The sequence below is a fragment of the Melozone crissalis genome, unplaced genomic scaffold (genome assembly GCF_028551555.1).
Source record: "Melozone crissalis strain CALT ecotype California unplaced genomic scaffold, PUWL_Pcris_2 ptg000045l_1, whole genome shotgun sequence".
NCBI lineage: Eukaryota > Metazoa > Chordata > Aves > Passeriformes > Passerellidae > Melozone > Melozone crissalis.
The window spans coordinates 5,397,844-5,417,201 of record NW_026535823.1 but is presented as its reverse complement, the minus strand read 5'-3'; the positions used below and the strand labels follow the sequence as shown (position 1 = coordinate 5,417,201).

The 19,358-nt window shown below is 42.2% G+C and overlaps 1 protein-coding gene across 1 annotated transcript in view; it reads left to right on the top strand.

Moving 5' to 3' along the window:
• Positions 1–19,358, top strand: part of XPR1 (xenotropic and polytropic retrovirus receptor 1) — a 112,104-nt gene that overhangs the window by 50,229 nt on the left and 42,517 nt on the right. The gene's annotated exons all lie outside the window — the stretch shown is intronic.

Sequence of the window (19,358 nt, the reverse complement as noted above, 5' to 3'; positions counted from 1 at the left end):
AAGATTATTTGGCTTATTTTGAAAGAAAACCATTTAACTGCCTGTTTCCTCTGGGACCCTTGCTCTTGCATCTGTAATTTAGGAGTACAAGTGTCAAAGATAGAGGCAACTGGCTTAAGTACTTATCTAGGAACATGGATAACAAGACTGGTGTAGAGTTTTCCTTATGTTTTCTGGCAGGAAAAATTCTGCATGTGCTTGCTGGAGATAAACCAGGCTTTTTAGTCAGAGCTGTAGGTTTGGTTTGTCAGTTTGGATGGCTGAAGTAAATTGCACTATCATCAGTCTGCTTTCTTCCCAGCTTTGAGAACGCATGGGATAAATGCTCCTTATAGCAGAGGAGGATGTCACTTCCATTTTCAAGGTGTTCTGGTATCCTGTGATATGCAGCAAAACATGATCAAGATGTCAGAAGGCATTTTCACCTTTCCAGCCCTTTTCCAATCCCCATTTTTCCTCCTGTTGTTGCTTTGTTTCCAGCTCGTGGTGGAAGCGAACAGATTCTCTTCCAGCTTTCTGCAGGCAGCTTGAAATCTGAAATTCAAAGTGAGAAGGGGTCTCTGGAGTTAGTACAGAATGTTGCTTCTTTTCTCATCCCCTTAGGTTTAAATTTCTGCCACGAAATGTTTTGCAGAATAAACAAGCAGTACTGGCCTCATCTGCTGTCGTTGGTTTTGCAAAGCTTTGTTGGAACAACTCTTTGAAGAAAGAACAATTCTGCAATTAGTAGGATTTTGAGTGGTGTTAAAGGTTAAAAATCTTGCTGGCAAGGAAACTGGGCCTGTGCCAGAACATGCTTTTAAATATCTGTATTCTGATCCCGTTTCCAAAGGCAATAGTAAGGAAGCCCAGCCCCTTTACTTGGCTGCTGGGGAGAAAACGCCGTGCTGGAAGGAATCCATCTTATCAGCTTGTGCCCTTTTCCTTTGAAGAGGAGCTCTTTGTCCTTTGCCTTTCTGAGAGCCTCCCACGAGCACAGCGAGCTTCCTTGGCCATTGTGTCCCTCCCTGAGCTGCCTCATTAGTGCTGGGCTGGGGTGGCCTTTCCCCAGGGGTGACACCTGGCACAGGACAGCGTTCCCTGCTCCTGCCTGCTCTCCATCCCCTGCTGCTCAGTGTCCAGAGCCTCCTCATCCACAGGGATGGCGCATCTTGGCCATCATCACTGGCACAGGAACCATGTCCCTGAATTTCTTTTGTCAGCCCTGACTCTCACCAGTGATCACCAGGTTGGGAGCCTTGTGACAAGAAGGACTTTGAGGGGCTGGAGTGTGTCCAGAGAAGGGAATGGAGCACAACACTGATGAGAAACAGCTGGAGGGGCACAGCCTTGAGGAAATGAGGCTGGGGAGAGATCTTTTGGCTCTCTACAACCACCTGAAGGTTGTAGACAGATGAGGGAAGGCCTCTTCTCCCAGCTACTAAGTGACAGGATGAGAGGAAACTACCTCAATTGGATATTAGGAAAAAACCAGCTGGAAGGGTTGTCAAGTATTGGAAGAGACTGCCCAGAGAAGTGAAGAATCACCAACCCTGGAGGGATTTAAAAGCTACATACATGTGGCACTTGGGGACAAAGTTCAGTAGTGGCCTTGGCACTGCTGAGTTAATAACTGGGCTCAATGATTTTGCAGGGCTTTTCCAGCCTAAAAAAAAAGTCTATGATTCCATGAGAAAGAGCCATGTGAATTCCCAGCTTCCCCCAGTAGATATTGATGGTGCATGGGAGCATGTCCAGCCATCTCTAGCTCCTCAGAAACAGATGGGCATAAAATGGCATCACGGGACTGGGATTTTATTAGTTATCATTGTTCTTGTGCTTTGGAAAATTAATTTAATTTGAGATAACTAATGAAAAAGTCATGGGGGAGCCTTTCCCACGGCGGCTTCGCTGCAACTGTGCCTCTGCCATTTGCTGGGCAGGTTGCTCTTAATACATCCATTAACTCCTCTTGGATAGGGTGAGCTTCTGGCTGCTCTGGCTACTGCTGCTGTCAGTTCCCAATGTGGAACATGAACCTGTAAGCCATTATGCCACTAATAACCAAAAAGGCCTCTTTGAGTGCTTTTTGCTGGTGTGCAGCTACTGTTTCTGCAGAGGAGGATGGAAAGGATGGTGAGCCAGGTGGGTTGTGCTTGCAGGAGGTGTTTTTCCCTGCTCTTTAGGACAAATTTGGGAACGTGTAGTCTGGGCATGTTTATTTTCAGGCAATTCTTGCCCTGTTTTAAAAACTGACTCATGACTTGCTGTGTATTACAATATTGATGTCTTTAAAAGAAAGCTGCCAGAGAGAACTATCAAAGCAGAGCAAAGACAAAACATAAGCTCAGAGCATTTGAGTTTACTGACCTCATTACCTTGTCTCCAGCACTTTAAATTAAACTGTTTAGATGACAAAATTCCATCTTCCTGCAACTGAGAATTGGCTTTGACAGCACACTGAAATTGTAGTGTCTGCTACCTCTGGCCTGTATTGCATAATTCATAACATCTTCTTTACCTAAGCCTTAATTAAACCTCCAGATGAGTTGGGGTTTAGTGCTATTTACACATTCTGACCAGGAGAGCCTTACTTTTGTGCCAATGTCACCGTTTCCCACGGATTTTTGAGCAGGGAGCAAACGGATCAGCTTGTGTCCTTTCATGTCTCTATTTGCCATATGATTTTTTCCTTGTTACCAAGGCAACCCTTCTACCCACCCCCCGACAGGCAAGCACTCAATACAATGTAAGTTATTGTCTGGAGCAATTATTAGGCTATTATTAAAGCCCTGTTGAGATATGTCAGTGTCCCATAGGAATTTTAAACAAGTGGGAGCAGAGACAATAGCGAGCATTGGAGGATTGCGCGCTCGTGCCGCTGGTAGCGAGGGGAGGCTGCCCGTAGCCCTCCTAACAACGTCTCATAAAAACTATGAGCAGTCTCCCCAAACTAACAGAAGTCAGGATGTGCCAGTGTGGATTAAGATGAAAAGGGGGAAGAGGGGAAAGTGCTCTGCCAGGGCCTTTGGGCTGCGTGCTGCTCCTTGCGTGGCTGCCGTGCGTGCCGAGCGTCTTCGCGTGAGCTCCGTGCAGCCCACGGGGACGTGCTGCAGCACCGAGTGTGTGCTTGTGATGGAGATGATAGTAAAGTACCCCCATGCCACGTGGATGGCAGAGTGTTCTTTGTTAGAAAGTGTTCTGCATTCATGATCCCTGTCTGTGTGCCCTGGTTTTTTAAAGGGAATTATTCATCAGCAGTGGCAGGATGTGTGGGAGCTGGGCAGCGAGCAGCTAAAATAAGAGAGGAAAGTGGCTCTTGACATGTTTATTTGTTTATAGATTACGGCATGGTGTTTCTTTTCCAAAGGAAGGCTTTTCCACTTTCCCAGCAGTAGGAATTCAGGAGATCCAGGAGCAGAACTTGCCTTGCAGTCTCCCCTTGCCATACATTCCCTGCTAGTGCCACTGGGGTTGTATTCATGAAGCCACCACTGCACATGCAGCCATAACAGCCCAGCCTTTTCCATCCTTCCCCCTATCCTGGGACTGCATTTTCTGTCGCCTTTGTCTTGCTGATGCAGTCCTTCTGTTGAGCAATAGCAGAACTGACAGGGTTTTATAGCACTGTATCGATTTCTTCCAGGAATTTCCTTCCCAGAAGCTGCAGTGTTGTCATGGGTCAAAGATGTCACCAGACTGATTTGGCGTTTCATTTGTGACAGTTGTCAGAAGAGGCTGTGGCTTGCCCAGAACATCTTTGTCTTGGGCTGTGCAAATGTTAACAGCAGTTGTGAGTGCAGATGGAGAACCCATTAATGAGCTGCATATGCAAAGGAAGAAAAAAAAATAACAGGAGAGTTTGCAAGAACCTTTTTTCTGGCTGTTGGAAAGTGAGGCTCTTTCTGGTTATTTAAAAGCTCATTTCTCTGGGAAGCTTAGTTTTAACTCCTCTAAATAAAAGATCCACCTCCACAACTTCTCCTTCCCACTGCTGGGGAAAGGTGTCCCAAGGTCTCTCAATCCTCCACTTAGCACAGAAGTGGATGGGGTTTGCCTCATCCCTCTGCACAGCAGTTTTATTTATTTATTGTCAATAATATTGTGACAATATTTATTGTCACAATAAATATTTGGGGATGTGTTTGTGTGTCTTTTGTTTGGTGTTCCTCTCAGACTAGGACACAGCATTGTAAGGCTGTAATGCTCAGAACACATTTCTTGGTTCTCATTTATGGTTTATCTGTGCTTTAGTTCTCACACAGATTTTGTGTCCGTGGATGGCAGCAGCGAGGGCTTCCCATCTAGCAGAGAGATCCAAGTGCATCTGAATCCATCTGCTGCTGCATCTGGCAGCTGCCTGTCAGGTGAAGCCAGCAGTGAGCTCCTTATTCCAGCTCCTGCATCACTGCAGTGCCTGCTCTGCTCCTCTGGCTGCTGTCCTGACCTCTGCTGAAATAAGGGCTGGGAGCTGTGTGAGCTCTGTGGTTACCCATGGCTTTGTGGGCAGCAGCACAAACCCATGCAAACACTCCCCCCAGAGCTGCTCAGAGCTTTTTGTGTTCCAGCAGCGTTGGAGGCAGCTCAGCCCAGCTCATTAATGAGCACTGCAGCCAGGCACAAGTTGGTTCATAGAGACTTTGTTAAAGGAAATCAGGTTTCATTGCTAATGGCACTGGAATATCTATCAGCATATGGCTTTTGACAGCGTTACCATTTCAGGCTCTGAAAATGATGTAACTATTTTACTATAATAAAATAATTACAATTTTTCACAGAGGAATCTAGGGCACTAGGCTATGGTTCACAAAAACACTTGCTTTGGCAAACATTTTACCACTCAAAATAAGAAGCAATTATTTAAAATTATAAAATCTCTTTTGCACAATGTTGCAAACCTTATTTTAAGTACTGGCAGCGTTCCTGAATGTGTCTGAGCACACCATCACCTCCATGGAACACAGTTTAAGTCTTGTCAGATTTGCCCACTCGAAACTTTGTTGTGAATATTTTAAACATAGGCTGTTGCTGTTGAGCCTTTGCTGCTAGTTGTAGAGGTGGCATGTATTTATACTACATTTGCAGGGAAAGAGTTTATTTTTCATCTTTCAGTGCTAATGAAGCTGCCAATGAGGGGAGATAAATGGTTTGTGGGTATCCAAAGAACAATTCACAGGTCATTTTTTTAAGTAGTATTAAACATGCTAGTAAGGGATGCTAGGTCCATGTGCTGGTGGGTCTTTAATTGCAAACAGCAGAAGCAAACCCAAAATAATAAAATTCTTTGCTGTTAGCTGCAAAAATGCTTTTGCATGAAATGTCACTTCCTATAAATTCCCTAAATTTGCTCTTTTACAATAAGCACAAATGATACCCATTAGCTCAGCAGCAACCATGCTCAGCTTGGTCTTTTCAAGCTTGTTCTAAGAAGCAAGACTGATTTAATGTTCAGTGACTTTTGTTTGGAGGCTGCCTGTGTGCCATGGTGTTCTGTGCCTTGTGGGTGTCCCCTTGTCCCTCCAAACAACCCCCTGTAACTGATAGCTGAGTGTTCTGGGGCTGCTCCAGGTATCCACACACCCCTGAGGAAGGGAAACCTGCTTTTTTCCAAAGAAATGATTACATTTCTTTCAAATGTGTTTGCATTTTATTTTGTACCTTTATTCAGTTTTCCTTGCTGCCTTTGGTACCTTCTGTTGATGTGTCCCCTTGTGCTACACAAACCTTGTAGGGTGGGTGTTTTAACACTAAATGGACCTTTCAGATGTCAGGGTCATTATAACAAATACTCAGATCAGTCCTGGTTACAAATTTGTAATGTTATTTAGACTCCCTGTCTGTATAAAGAATTTATTTCATCCCAGAGAGGTTTTTTCCAGACTTGTTACCTGTGTGTGTGTGACAGCCTGCAAGATCAGGTGAGCTCCAAAGCTGAAAACTCTTTCCCCAGAATGAACTGTGTGTTCATTCTGCCCAAGTCTGTCCCTTACAGAAAACACTCTGTCTTGGCCTCTGGTGCGGGCTATTTCCTTTGTGCCAGCAGTTCCTCTTGGAATGGTCCCTAAATTCAGGATGATTTCTGTGTCTCAGAGTTTAATGCACACACTGCAGCAGATACTGGGTTAAGTTTGCATCCTAGTCCCAGGAATCTCCTTTGGTGTTAAATGAGTTTTCCTTCATCCAGCTGGATTTGAGATGACAAAGATAGTGGAAGTTCTCACCCCTGGAGAGCAGAGATGTGACAAAGCTTTTGGTGGAGCACCTATCAGTATGGTTTGGGACTTTTTTTTTTTTGACAAAGAATTGTTGGAATCCTTCTGGCAACCCCATCTTGTATTTCTGCTAAATTCTGACTGTTTTGTCATCTGCATGCTACCTGCCATGTGGCACATTTCATGTACTTGTTTGGCAAAGGAGAGGCAAATACATCCATGTTCTGCTTTAAAAATAGTGCTGCCGTCTGTAAGACCACTTGTGTTGTGTGGGGGGACTGCCGTGCTAACACTGTCTCTGGAGGCAGATTGATAGCTCCAGAATTGCAGCTTTGGGCTCTGTGTGTGTGAATCAAGTGATAAAACAGCCAGGAAACCTGAAAATTAATTCATATGTTCTGTGTAAGTTTGCTGGGTGGGGGGGCTTTAATCTTTTGGACTACTTTTAGGTTAAAAATTACCATTATTGCAGAGGAAGGGCAAGAAGCTTCATGAGAAGCTGAGTTGACTCCAGTGGGTTAAAAGAGGTGGCTGGACCTTATTTAGCAGGAACAGAGTCTGTTTCCAACCCAGGGTAGTGGAGACCAAACCAGAAGCAAGAAACTCTTGTTGGCAGCATCAGCAGCTTCCCTCCAGAGAGCCTCAGAGGGCAGGCATTAGCATTACTATCAGGAATATAAATAAATATACATTTGTCTGTATATTGGAACCAGGGTGGTTTAGTGTTGGTAAACATGCAGGTTTTTCAGTTTGAGACGTTTCTTTGAGCTTAGTTGTGATCTTTGTCCTTCAGGAGGCTCTGTGGATATTTTGTTTGTGTCTCTGGCTTATATTTCCACTTCATTCATTCCATCCTGTCCCTCCTAACCCATCCCTGTGTTCTTTCATGGCTGTAATGAATTAATGATTTTATGTAAATGTGCTGTTTGATGGACTGAGGAGGTGTGCCTTGGGACTTGTTTAAGCTATCACATAGGAAATGCATCATCTGCTTCATGTTTTCTGCAATTGCACTCGGTTTCATTTTTCCTTTATTGCTTTTTCTTCTTCTCTAATTCTTTTCCCCCTCAAAGCAGTTCTTTAAATGTGTTTAGACCTCTTGCCTGGATTTGAGGATTTAATTCTATTTTTCCATCCCTGTTCCCCACCCCCTGATTTTCCACCCTAAATGTGAAGGGTTTAAAGCAACCATCCCTGCATTACATACCTGATTGCTATTCAGTTCCCAGGGGAGAGGCACTGAGAGCTAAATGCAAGGGCTGGAGGTCTGGGCTCTCTGGTTAGAGTCACTGAATGTCACTAATTAGAGCAGAGTAGTCGCTTACATATTTATTCATGTTTCAGAACATTTAGTGAATCAATTGAGTGAATGAACTGGGGCAGCTTCAGTTCTTCTTGTGTTGAATTTGCTGAAGGACCAACCCCCAGACCTTACATGCTTAACCCCCAAAATATTGTGGTTGGTTCTTTGTGCCTTGCTGGTGCAGACCAGTATGGATGTAACAAAACTTCATCTCTGTGTGCCTTTTACTTGAAGCTTTTTCCCCTCCCCTGTGGAAAAGGAGCTGATTCCTGCCTCTGAGATACTTACCAAAAATAAAAATAATTTATTCTGGTGTGAGGAAAATAATGTTACCTTTAAGGCCATCCTCACTGTTCTTGATGGATTAATTTGCCTAAAGCTCAAATTAAAATCCTGGCAGGACTTGAAACCAGGACAACAACCACTTGTGCTGGTGCACGAACAAACCACCCAGAACAACCTTGGTGGATTTTTTTAGCCGGTGCAGATGGATTTCCCCTGTAAACACCTTGAAGTGTTGCCTTTCACCAAAATCCCATCTGAATTTAGCTCCTAACTGATAATAGCTCATTTGCAGGGTGGGAGCAGGCTGGTGACAGCCTCCTGGTCCCCCCTCCCTGGGAGATTTGCATTCCATCTGCTCTGGCTGTTGATTAGCAGCATGCCGGCTACATGAGCAGTGCTTCTGGATGCTGCGGTCATCTGTTGTGATAAAATTCTTCTGTGAGGACACAGCCACAGAGCTCAAAGCATGCTATGGGCACTGAGGATATCCATTTTGGGGCTTGCTGCTTTGGGGAGCTTGGCTGGAACGTGCATGGCTGGCTCCAGGTTTCCCAGAGCGTGGCCAAAGCTTTGGTGGACAGAACTTCTCCAAGCTTTGGTGGACAAAACTCTGAGCTCCTCCTGCTTCCTGCAGCTGCACTTTGGGATGCTTGTCCCTCCCATTCTAGTTGTATTACCCATACTTCAAATAAGGATCAATCTTTAATTTTACAGTTTTTACAAAGAAGATTTAAAGTCAACCAGAGCTTCAAAGTGGCAGTGTCTCGTTAAGTGCTGCCTGGCAAAGTTGCTGTGTACAGCACACAGGTTTCTTTGGAAAGATATCCCATGTTTTTACAGATTTTTTTAGTTCGAGTTTATTGGAAGTCCTGTTGTTCTGTCCTTTTGCACAGCTGATGCTGCAATTGGGACTTCAATTTAGGCTTTTTGCCACTGTCAGGAATAGGGATAAAATAGAATTAAATGTGGTGGCTCTGTAACACGTCCTTTGAAATGTAAATAAGAACTGACTTAGGAAGTTGGGCCATTGAGGTTTTTACCCTCAGCATACTTTGAGTTTGTGTTTGGATGCAAAACCTTTCTGTTGGCAGTTACTTCTGCAGTTTGTGTATTCGCTTCCCACCAGGTTTTGTTTGGGAAGTAATAGAAATTACTGAATGGTTCCTTTTGCCTTTTTATTTAGCAACTGCCAGCAGTGCTGTGCATTGAGCCTGGGGGGAGAAAAATCACATGCCTCTCAATCTTTCTTCTCATTTGGGGTATAAAAATCCTTTTCAGAAGGATTCATTCCAGTTCCAGTCTGGCGGGGATGCTCCAAGAGGAGATACCCAGCCCATGTGGTTTCTGGCTAGGGACTTGTGCTGTGCAAAATGAAAGAGATTAACTTGGAAAACAGACGAACAAACAAGTGCAGTCCTGATCTCTGCTGCATTTTAATCTTAAACTAAAATTACCCCTGGAACACAGTAGCTGTGTTGAGGAGTTGAAGTGGGCATTTCAAATCAATCCCTTGGAAAAACTATTTCTTCTCCCCTTGAAGGAAGGACGTTTCAACTGGAGCTTATTCCTTCCATGTACTTAAATCATAGCAAAGTGGCATCTGAGGAATGCTGCTTTTGCTTGAATTGGATTTAAACAAACCCTTTAAGTGCAGGGTTGAGCAGAGGAGAAGGCAAGGGATGCTACCTGAGCATAGGGAGAAAACAACTCCAAACTTGTGGGGACCTGCACTGGAGAGCTTCTGCTTATCTTGAATTTACCACAGTGTCTCCAGGCAGGCTTCAGTCCATGTGGTTTAATGAGTACAGCAGGGTAGGGCTCAGCTGGGTGGCTGTGCACTGCATGAGCAAGGGGGAATATAACCTTGGGTAGGCTTTGTAGTGTTGTGGAGAGGCTCCTCCAACATCTGTTGCTGTAATAATGTAAGAATTAAAGCAGAAGAATTGCTGCCTTGAGTGGAGAAGCAGCTACCTTAATGTTAATTTGCTGGTGTTTTAGCTAGAATTATATAATTTAAAAAGAAAAATATTGGTTTAAATTGTGCAAAATGTTTAGGAGGATGCTGTTGTAAACATTTATGAGAACTAACAATCTGTTCTGTTCCTGAACATGATCTGACTGTAAGGCCCTCTGGTAAAATCTTGCACAGAGCCACTCTCAAGCCCTGTGTCATTGCTCTGAGATACCTCAAAAATACATGTTTCTTCATCTGATAATTGCTTGCTTATTATCTTCTTGCCAACTGTTTGCCTTTACTAGCTAGTAAAATAAAAAAGGAGAAATGAATTTGAGTAGTGTTGGCTCCCTGGGGGGAAATGAAACCATTGAGAGCACGTTTGAAGTAGGTTTGTCTTTGTGCCATGTGCTCACTGTACTCCATACAGGGAGCCTGTTGTTGTTTCTGCATCATTTGTTTTGTCTTTTTGCTTGTTCTTAATATTAATTGAAGTCTTTCCCAAGACAGTTCTGTTAATCTTCCTTTTGTCATTTCCCTCCTACTCCTGCCCTCAATATCTCCAATGAACACGTTCTCCTGTGTCTGAAAAGAGCTCTAAAAGTAGCATTGTTGTTGCTTTTTTAATGGTGATGGTCCATTTATTCACCTGTTAGTTTTTTTTTTTTCTCAGCAATGCTAATGTTTCTAATTGTTTGCTTAGCATCTGAATTTTATATGTGCTGTAATTGTTATAAGGATGCAAACAGTTTCCTGCAGTGATGGGTGTATGTCTCTTATCAGCTCCAATTATGCAAAATGTTTTCAATTAGCTGTAATTCCCTTCCCTGCCTCCCCTCAGACACTGGGAGCTGAGCAGGGTCTCTCCAGGGACACCGGTGTGCTTTTCTGGAGCTGCCTTTCCCCTTGCACATCCCATCCTGCCCTGGCAGCCTGAGGATCAGGGAACACACCCTGCTACTCCTTATGTTTTACAAAAGTTAAAATACTCTCAACCACACCATTTCCCTGAAAGTTTCCAGTGTTTTAAAGGAGGAAATATTCACTCCATCTTTATAATCTCACACTTTAGCCATCAGCAGTGGGAACACCCTGAACTGTGAAGCTTTTCCTTGAGCTGTGCAGAGCCAGGGAAGGTGGTGAAGTGCTTTTTACAGCTCTGGTACCCACCAAAGGGGGATACTTTGGTAGATGGACTGATGGCTAAATGTGGAAGGGCGATTTCTGTGGTGTCTTTGCACAGATAAGTTGCTGAGCACTGACCAAAATGTTCCTGTAAGCCTTGAGGTGGTTCTGGCTCTTAGGTCCCCCCTCTGCGTCTGATGGAAAATATCCCTCCCCATGGCAAAGGGGCTGGAATGAGATGGCCTTTAAGGTCCTTTCCAACCCAAACCCAAGTTCAATCTGTTTTAATTCAATAATCCAGACATTTCCTGTGCTTGTGTCAAGGGTATGGGCATGTGAGTCCAGCTCCAGTGAGTTTTGGCTTCTCCAACATCTCCTTGTCAGCTGAGCTGTGTGTGGGGTGGTGCCTTGAGTCATCTCCCCTCTCAGGAGTCCAAGCAGGTGATGTGATATTCCATTTCAATCAGTCCAACTCTGCTGCCAGAGCAGGAATCTCACCCTCAGCACCTCCTCCCTGCATGCAAGCAGTTCTTGCAGAGGGCTAAACCACAGCAAAGGACTTTATTGATCAGTTTGGTTTTTAATGCCTCTCAGTTTTAATGCTGGCTTGTTCTTTAAATACCAGATTAACTTCCTGAGCTGGTTCACTGTGGATAAGCAGCAGCACCAGAGCAAGGAAAAGGGCATGGTGTGTGTGGGGAAGAGAAGGCACAAGGGACACCCATAACTGCTGCTAAAATTCCCCATAACTCCTCCTCCATGTGGTTTTCCTAGGAAAAACTCAATGCATATATCCATAAATAATGCACTGTATCACTGTTCCTTTAACTGACTGTAATCTCAGTTTTGTTTCAATTATTTTCTTCTTTTGGTTATGTCAGATGCTCTGACAGTTTTTTGAGCAGTTTTAATGAGAAGGAAATTGTTGCTGCTCAGTAAAATTCTGCAAGTAAAACTATGAAAGCTGGAGGCTCAATAAAAGGAGCATAAACAGTCATTTTATTATGAAGCTTTATTTCCTGACAGAAACATTTTTGGCTTGATTAAAATACAATATCAAACTAATCTTTCTTGGTAAATAAGAACACACATTAAAGATTAGAAAGTTTCCTTTTTTATCTCTTTCCATGCCACCTTCCACCTTCATTCAGGAGATGGGGCAGAGAAAGAATATTTGTGGATTTTAGGGCGATGGATGTCTGCTGTATTCAGCATTGTTTGATTTTACTTTGATTTCCTCTTGCTCTGCTGCATTTCCAGTCCCCGAGGTCTTCTCCCCATGCAAGTCCCCAGTGTTCCATCACTGCTTTGGGGGCTGCTCCAGAATTCCACAATTTAGGGTGATTTTGCCTTGCCTTTCCTGGAGCCTACATTTATATTTAATAAATGTAAAATTTAATTGTTGCTTGGCTGAAAGGTTGGGAGATTTGTCCTGATAATCAGCAGAGGGTTTGCTGAGTTTGTCCAGGCTGGAGAAAGTGACTGTATAGAAAAATTTAGATTTGAACTCTGAGCACCTGATTTGATATCAACAATTTTGGTCTTGGTTTTCCATGCTGCTGCGTGCTTTTCTTTTATATTTATCTTCTCGGTTTAAGGAACAAACTGGGCAATTTAGGGAAGTGTCCTGCCATCCATGTGTTTTCCAGACAGGTTTGTAGCTTCATAAAACACAGCTGTACTTCTTTACTTGAGGTGCATTCAGTGGATCTTAAAAGCATTAACTGCTAAGTTTTTCATTTGGTGGCCCTGTCACTCATGAAAAAGGAAAAAATATCACCTTGGGTGCAACATTGCTCAGATTAAAGGCTGATTAAGAGGGAATGTAATGGATTTTTTCCTTTTTTTCTTGTTTTCTTTCTTCTCTGGGGATTTTTCTAGCTTCTAGCTGCATATATAACTCTGTTTCTTCAGGGAGGTCCCAACTCTCATAGGTGCCCTCCTCATACAGGGCACCACTAAATGTTGAGTTTTTGTGGTTTTTTTTCTTTGTTAAGGTTGAGATTAAATGTGTGAGATGGTGTTTTTTGTTTGGACTTAGATGTTTATTAATTCTTAATATTAATTATCTATATTACAGTCTCACAAGTCGTGAATTTTATATTAGTAATTAGTATTTCATTCTAATAAGCGAAAAATTGAGACGTATTTCTTTTTGTACAAGGTTTTTTTAAGGATAAACTGTCTAATTGAGAAATTATACTTAAAGTATTTTTAACTTAATAACTAACTACTCGTGGCTTGTAATGTGGACTTTTTAATTTAATTATACAATGCTACTTGAACTCATGAAGAGGTGAAGAGGAAGGTAAAGAAGAAGGATGAGTTTCTGCCCTAAAACTTGCATCTTGCTGCATATTCTAAAACTTTAAACTAAGTTTTCCACCATGTGATATTGCACACTTGTGTTGTACCCATAATCTCAGTTTTATCACTCAATTTTGGAAGCCTTCTCCACGGCCTCAGATCAATGCAGTGTTCTCTTGGGGATCAGAGCCTGTCAGCACAGAAAGGGTAAAATTCTCAAGAACCAGCAGGAATGGATGGCAGTGCTGAGCTGTTGTCTCATGTAGCATCAGCCAGTGGTTCAGGGTTCAGATCTCATCCATAAGAGGCTGGAACATCTCTGTTTTCCTCCACCTCTGGTGTGCAAGCTGTGCTCTGGGGTTTTTGTGCAACCACAATTGCTGCTCTCCTGTCTTGCTGTAATGAAAAGCAGAGCTGGAGGCAGCAGGTGAGCAGCTGGGGGAAGGTGCAGGTGTGTTATGCAAGCTGGGAATGTCCCGGTGTGATCCTGGTAATCCCACAGAGCTCTGGGATCTCTGTTTGCATCTCTGCCTGCTTGGCACCACCAGCAGACGTGGCCTGGGCAGGTTCCTGTGTGTTCCAGCTGAGTAACTCAAGCCTGCTGCTCTCCATTCTTTGTCCTGAGGTAAAGGTCAGGGTGAAATTTGACTCTGAGTTCCTGTTGACTGTCTTTCCTTCACCCTGGGGCGTGTGGCAGTGTTTCTGGGCTAGTTTATTGGGAGTCTTCTGCAAAAACACACGTGAATCTTCACTTTCTTTGGTGAAAAGAGAGAAATTTCAGGGTGGTTGTTAGCCAGGGAAAGTGAGTATTGATGTCCCTGTATGGTGTCACCTGGCATCCAGGTCTGTCATCCTTTATTTTTGCTATTTTTATGGTAGCTTTTGAAATACTGCTGGGCATTTGTGCTGATTTCTTTAATTTTTATTTTTTTTATTTCTATCACAAGTTTCTGCCTAGCTGCCCTTCAAATCTGAGCTCTACCACATAGGCTCAGTTTTATAATTCTCTCTCTGAATGGTGCAGAAGTGAAGCATTAGTGACTCTCCTGGAATAGCTGGCACAGATTGGCACTGCCTTCCTTGCTTGCAGGAGTTATGAGAGGTGGATTCTTGTGTAAAGAAGAGCACCTGGAAACTGCAGAACCTTGGAATTGTCTCCTCACACGTGGCTACTTTGTGGCCTGGTTTTTCTGCACCTGTAGTTCGTACCAGGATGCTGTCATTGCTTTGGAATCTGTGTTTACAGAGTCACTACTATAAATAATTTATAGTAGACACTGGGTTGGATGTCTAGCTCGTAGGCATGTTGTGGAGGTTGCTTTTTTCCCAGCTAAACAAACCAGCTGTAAGAATCTGGCTGGTTTTCCTTGTAAGATTTCAGTGATAGAGTCTAAAAACTAAGGCAGGAGGATTTTTATCAATCTGAAAATTGTAATTTCTAAAGGTATTTTGGAATAGGTTTTGTTCACTCTGGGTTAATTGGTAAAAAACAACAAAATGGTGAAGCAAAACCTGAGAGAACTTGTGTTGTTGACTGGCAGCAGTTAAGGCAATAATTTAATAACCAGATCTAATTTGGGCTAAAGGATTTGTTCAGTGGAGAGCTGTGCTGGCTCACCAAAGCAGGTATAGCCTGCTTTGAATTTTCTTGACATTATTTTTCATATCAACTAGCTCAAAAAGCTTCTTCCCTGATGATTTGACATTAATTTGAGGTCCACTTTTGGTGGATGGAATAAATTCCAGAAGAGATGCACACCATTACATGTGTAGGGTGAAATAACCTGAACACAGATATTCCTTTATTTGCAAGCAGATTTTTTTTTTTTGTTCCATTATTTATTTGGCTTCCTTCTTTTTCCTACAGCAAGAATAAGTCCTAGGAAGAAATTTCTATAGCTGTACTTAAAGCATGTAAAAGTCTGCACAAGCAAACTTTTATTTGTCCCAAGATAGGACATAAAAGTTCATGAAAGTTTCAGTAAATAATCCAATTTGCAGCTGACCCAAGTGAGAAAGGGATTTGCCTTGTGGAAAAACTTTTCCTTTGGAAAAACACCCCAATAAACACCAGCAATGTAAAGATAATAATCTTTGTCCTCGCATTAAGGGACTTTACAGTCTGATTATTTTTACCTGCAGAATTTCACTGTGCTGTGTAAAAAGGTTGGGGAAATGAGAATTTTGGTGCTGCAGATCTATCAAGGGTATGAGAGAATTGTGATGGTTGAATAGACAGACAAAGCTGATGGGATTTTGGAGACAATCTATGTTTTCATTGCAGTGACCCACTTTTTAGTGTCTTAAGTAGCAATAAAAGTGGCTGTTTCTTCTTTTTTCCCTAGTGTGCCACTGGGCCTAGAAGTATAAGCAGTTACTGTCTTTATAGAAACAAGAAAACTTAATAGTTTTCTAATTTTTTACTAATTGTTTACTAATTGTAATTAACAAAAAATGTTAATTTTTCATAACACAGATCTGTTGTTGTAGTCCTAGTTGAGTGCTGGGTACAGCATATGGAAAAATTAAATAAAAATTAGTGTATTCAAAGTGGTGCTGATGTTAAACTTGTGATCACCTGTTCAGTATTATTTGATGTGTTTAATGCTAATTTTGAGCTTGATTTTTATTTTTATTTCACTGAGTAGATTTCAGATGCCTCCTCATAAATCAAATTGCCTCCTCTGTAGCTAGTGTTGAAATAATATTACTCAGATAGAGCTGTTTTGTGGCAAACAGAAGGTGATTCAGAGAACTACACCTGTGCTGATCTCACAACAAAGCTAATTAATCTTTTTTAATTAAATGCTCTTTAAAATTCAGCATGATAAAGAGTAAAGGGCTTATTAAAAATGATTATTTTAAAGGGCACTGCTGTAACAAAGAAAACTTTTGCTGGTGTGTTCTTGCAAGGGAGTGAGTGATGCTGATCATTTGTTTATAGACTACAGCTGCAGAAAATGAGAAATTAAATGAAAAGTTGGGAGGAACACTGAGAAATGAGTGCTTGGGACAACTAAGGGATGTAATTTTGATTTTATTTTTTCAGCTTCGGGTTCTGTTTTAGGTGTGCCAACATCTGAGCTGTCTGCAAATCTCAAAATTAGTGGGAGCAGATCTAGATTGCTGCTGCTTTGGGCTTTGCAAGTAAAAGCAAGAGATTTGCAGGCTTCCTGTGGGTTTTTATTTAATTCAGGCCAGGGAATCCATGGGAGGATGAGGTCTGGAAGGTGCAGTATTGATCAGACAGTGTGCTTGGAGCTGAGGGTGAATGGAGTATGAAGGCTATAGAAAAAGAACAAAAGGAAGGTTAGGCCAGCCCTCCTTGGCAGCTGGAGCTGGATGCCTTTTAGAAACAGCCCCTGTTGTCATGGAGCTCCTGAAGCCAAGGCCAGGGGTCTGGCACTGTGATTTTCTCATGGCAAAACAGCCTTGTCCTGTCCTAGCCTTGGGGGGGAATAAATAAATGAATAAATAAATAAATAAAGGCAGTAGCCTTGGCGGCACTTGTCTATTATTGCAGCTCAATGACTGAACTGCAGTGGGACCAGCACCAAAGGGAAGCCTTTTCTTCACAGAGATTCCTGATTTTTAAAATTTATTTATTTATTTTAAAGTCTGGCATCTACCCTGGCCTGCAAAATATCTTTTATAAGGCAGCATTTGGCATTTGGAGAGGGATTTTGAATAGTTTATGTAGAACTTGCTTTTCTCTGAGTCAGCAGTGTTTTGAGGTTGAGATAGAGACCTGAATTCCTAATCTCAAGGGTTTTGGAAGGGCTTCCAGTAGGAGCTGGTTTGTGTTCAAAGCCCATTTTCCTGTTCTAAACTTTAGATTATGGTCAAACTGTTCAACACACTTATTTGTAATTCCTTGAACTGGTCAATAATTTACAAAACAAGATACTAGTAGTGTTATTTGGCATTGATTATGTTAGTTTACCTCTATGTTGCTTTACTGAACTTTTTGGCCACTTAGAAGGTGCTGTTTTGTTTGCACAGAAATATTTGTGCTTGACTTTATGGACAAAAAGTATATTACATGCTTAAAGAGATTTTGGTTTTGTTTTTTGGGGTTTTTTGTTTGTTTGGTTTTTTAATCCTTTGGTAGTGACAGAAGTTTAAAAACTTGCTTGGTCTTACTATTATTTTGTGAATGTACTGAAACATAAAAGCAAGCTGTGGTAGAAGAGGTTTGGAAGAGGAAAGCAGTGAGCCTGTGTGCATTTATTTCTTTATGAGTTATTTTTAAGTGTAGGAAATGCTGGTTCCCCCATGTCAGAAAGCACCTCTAGATAAATTTTCTGCTAGACCTGGGTAAACTCTTTGTGCTGGAGAATTTGCCTTTCAGATCCATCCTTAAGAGTCAGCTGTGCTTTGGTACCTCCTGATTACTATTACTTGCAAAGTTTCAGGCACTAGTGAATAAAATATCTGCATTTTTAGTATTGTATAAATGTAATTTCTGCTGCTTCACCCCCTCCCCTGCTTGTGCTGTGCTCTCAGGTCACAGATTTGGAAGTCTCGGAGGCAAGTTCAGATCAGCTTTACAGGGAGGGCCCCAGGCTGGGATGTTGTAACTGCTGTGGTTCTGCTGTTAGGAAGAAAAGTTATTTTTTTATTTTGCTGCCTATGAGGAGGGATCCATGTGGGAGCTCTCTGTGGAATGGGATTGCTCATCCTTGGTCCAGAGCCCTGGAGCAGGGCTGGAGTGACCCTCCAGTGGTTCTCCTGCAGCCCTGTCTGGGTCATCCCAGGGTTTGTTTGCTCCAGGGAGGGAGTCCTCATCCTCAGGAGTAGCCACAGAGCTGCAAGGATAATGACTGGATAAGAAAATAACCCTGGGAGCCAAAGCTTGGAGTTTGGAACAGGCTTTGGGGCCCTTGGTAGAGAATTCTTCTCTACCAGCCCTTGGGTGGTGGAGTTGTAAACACCAGGCAGAACTGGTTCTTTTCTCTCTGTTTACTCTTTAAAGCATCATCAGACTCCAGAAGAAGACGGATTTCTTCCAAAGCTGCCCCTGCACTGCAGTTTTGTGTTGTGTTCTTTGCTCTCTCCCTTAAAAATGGTACTGACATTTGTGTGCTTAATATCAGAGCCAAACCAGAAAAATCTAAATGTTGAAATTTTGTATTTAAATATTCTCTTGAGGTTGGTTTTACCTAGAAATTGATGCTAAAATAAAGAGATTTCTTGGTTATGACAGTCCAATATGTATAGTGAATGAAACTTCACTGTAGTCATTTGTCTTCTCAATTTAATAACATTTATTTCAACATCTGTCTGAATCTGCTAGAATCAGCATCCCTGGAAGTGTTCCAAAAACATGGATGTGTCACCTGGAGACATGGTTTAGTGGTGGGCTTGGCAATGATTGCATTCACTCATCTTAATCCAACCTGAAGCAATTCTGTGGTGCTATGGTCTGCTTCTCAACATTGTTGAGACCATAATAAAATCTTAATTTTCCTGTTTGTGTTAACACTAACCCTTGCAATCTGTGAGAGTGCATGAAGATTCAGGGGCTGTAACTATGGGAGGGTATGAAGAGTCTGCTCTGCTTCAGCATTAGGAACATTTGGTTTTTGACAGTACTGAAATTGATAATTATAGCCTGTCTTGATTTTTTTTTTTACTCATTAAACTAATTTCTTAATTACTAGAAAATGCATTCTGTCTTTGAGATTCTGCACTATATTTTTTTATTACAACAAGGTGACTGAATAGCTGCTTTAATTTCAAGTTTTGACTTTAATTATGGAATTGTATGTAGCTCTTGCAGAAGAACTAAAGCTGTTCCAGAGCAGTGGGGTGAAGGAGAGCTGATGACAATCATCATAATTTAGGCCTTTTCTTTCCAACTTTGCTTATGAAAAGAGCTTTTATTTTCCAGGAGGGAAGCTTCCACACAGTTTTCAGTGTGGATTTCTGTATGGATTTTAGTTTGCTGTGATGCTGTTTGTATTTGAAGGATTAGCCTGATGAGAAGATGGGAATGGTGGCTGAAGCCAGTGAGTCCTCCTGGAAGATCAGGTGAAGGCTTCAGTTAAAAACTTGGTTTTTTTCCTTCTGAACACAAATGTTTGCCAAGCTGGAGTGAATACTTAGGGTCAGCTTCAGTCTTTAAACAAAAATGGAGTTGTGAGGTCTGAAACAGCACTTGGAGGATCAAAAAGGTGATGGGAACTTTGGC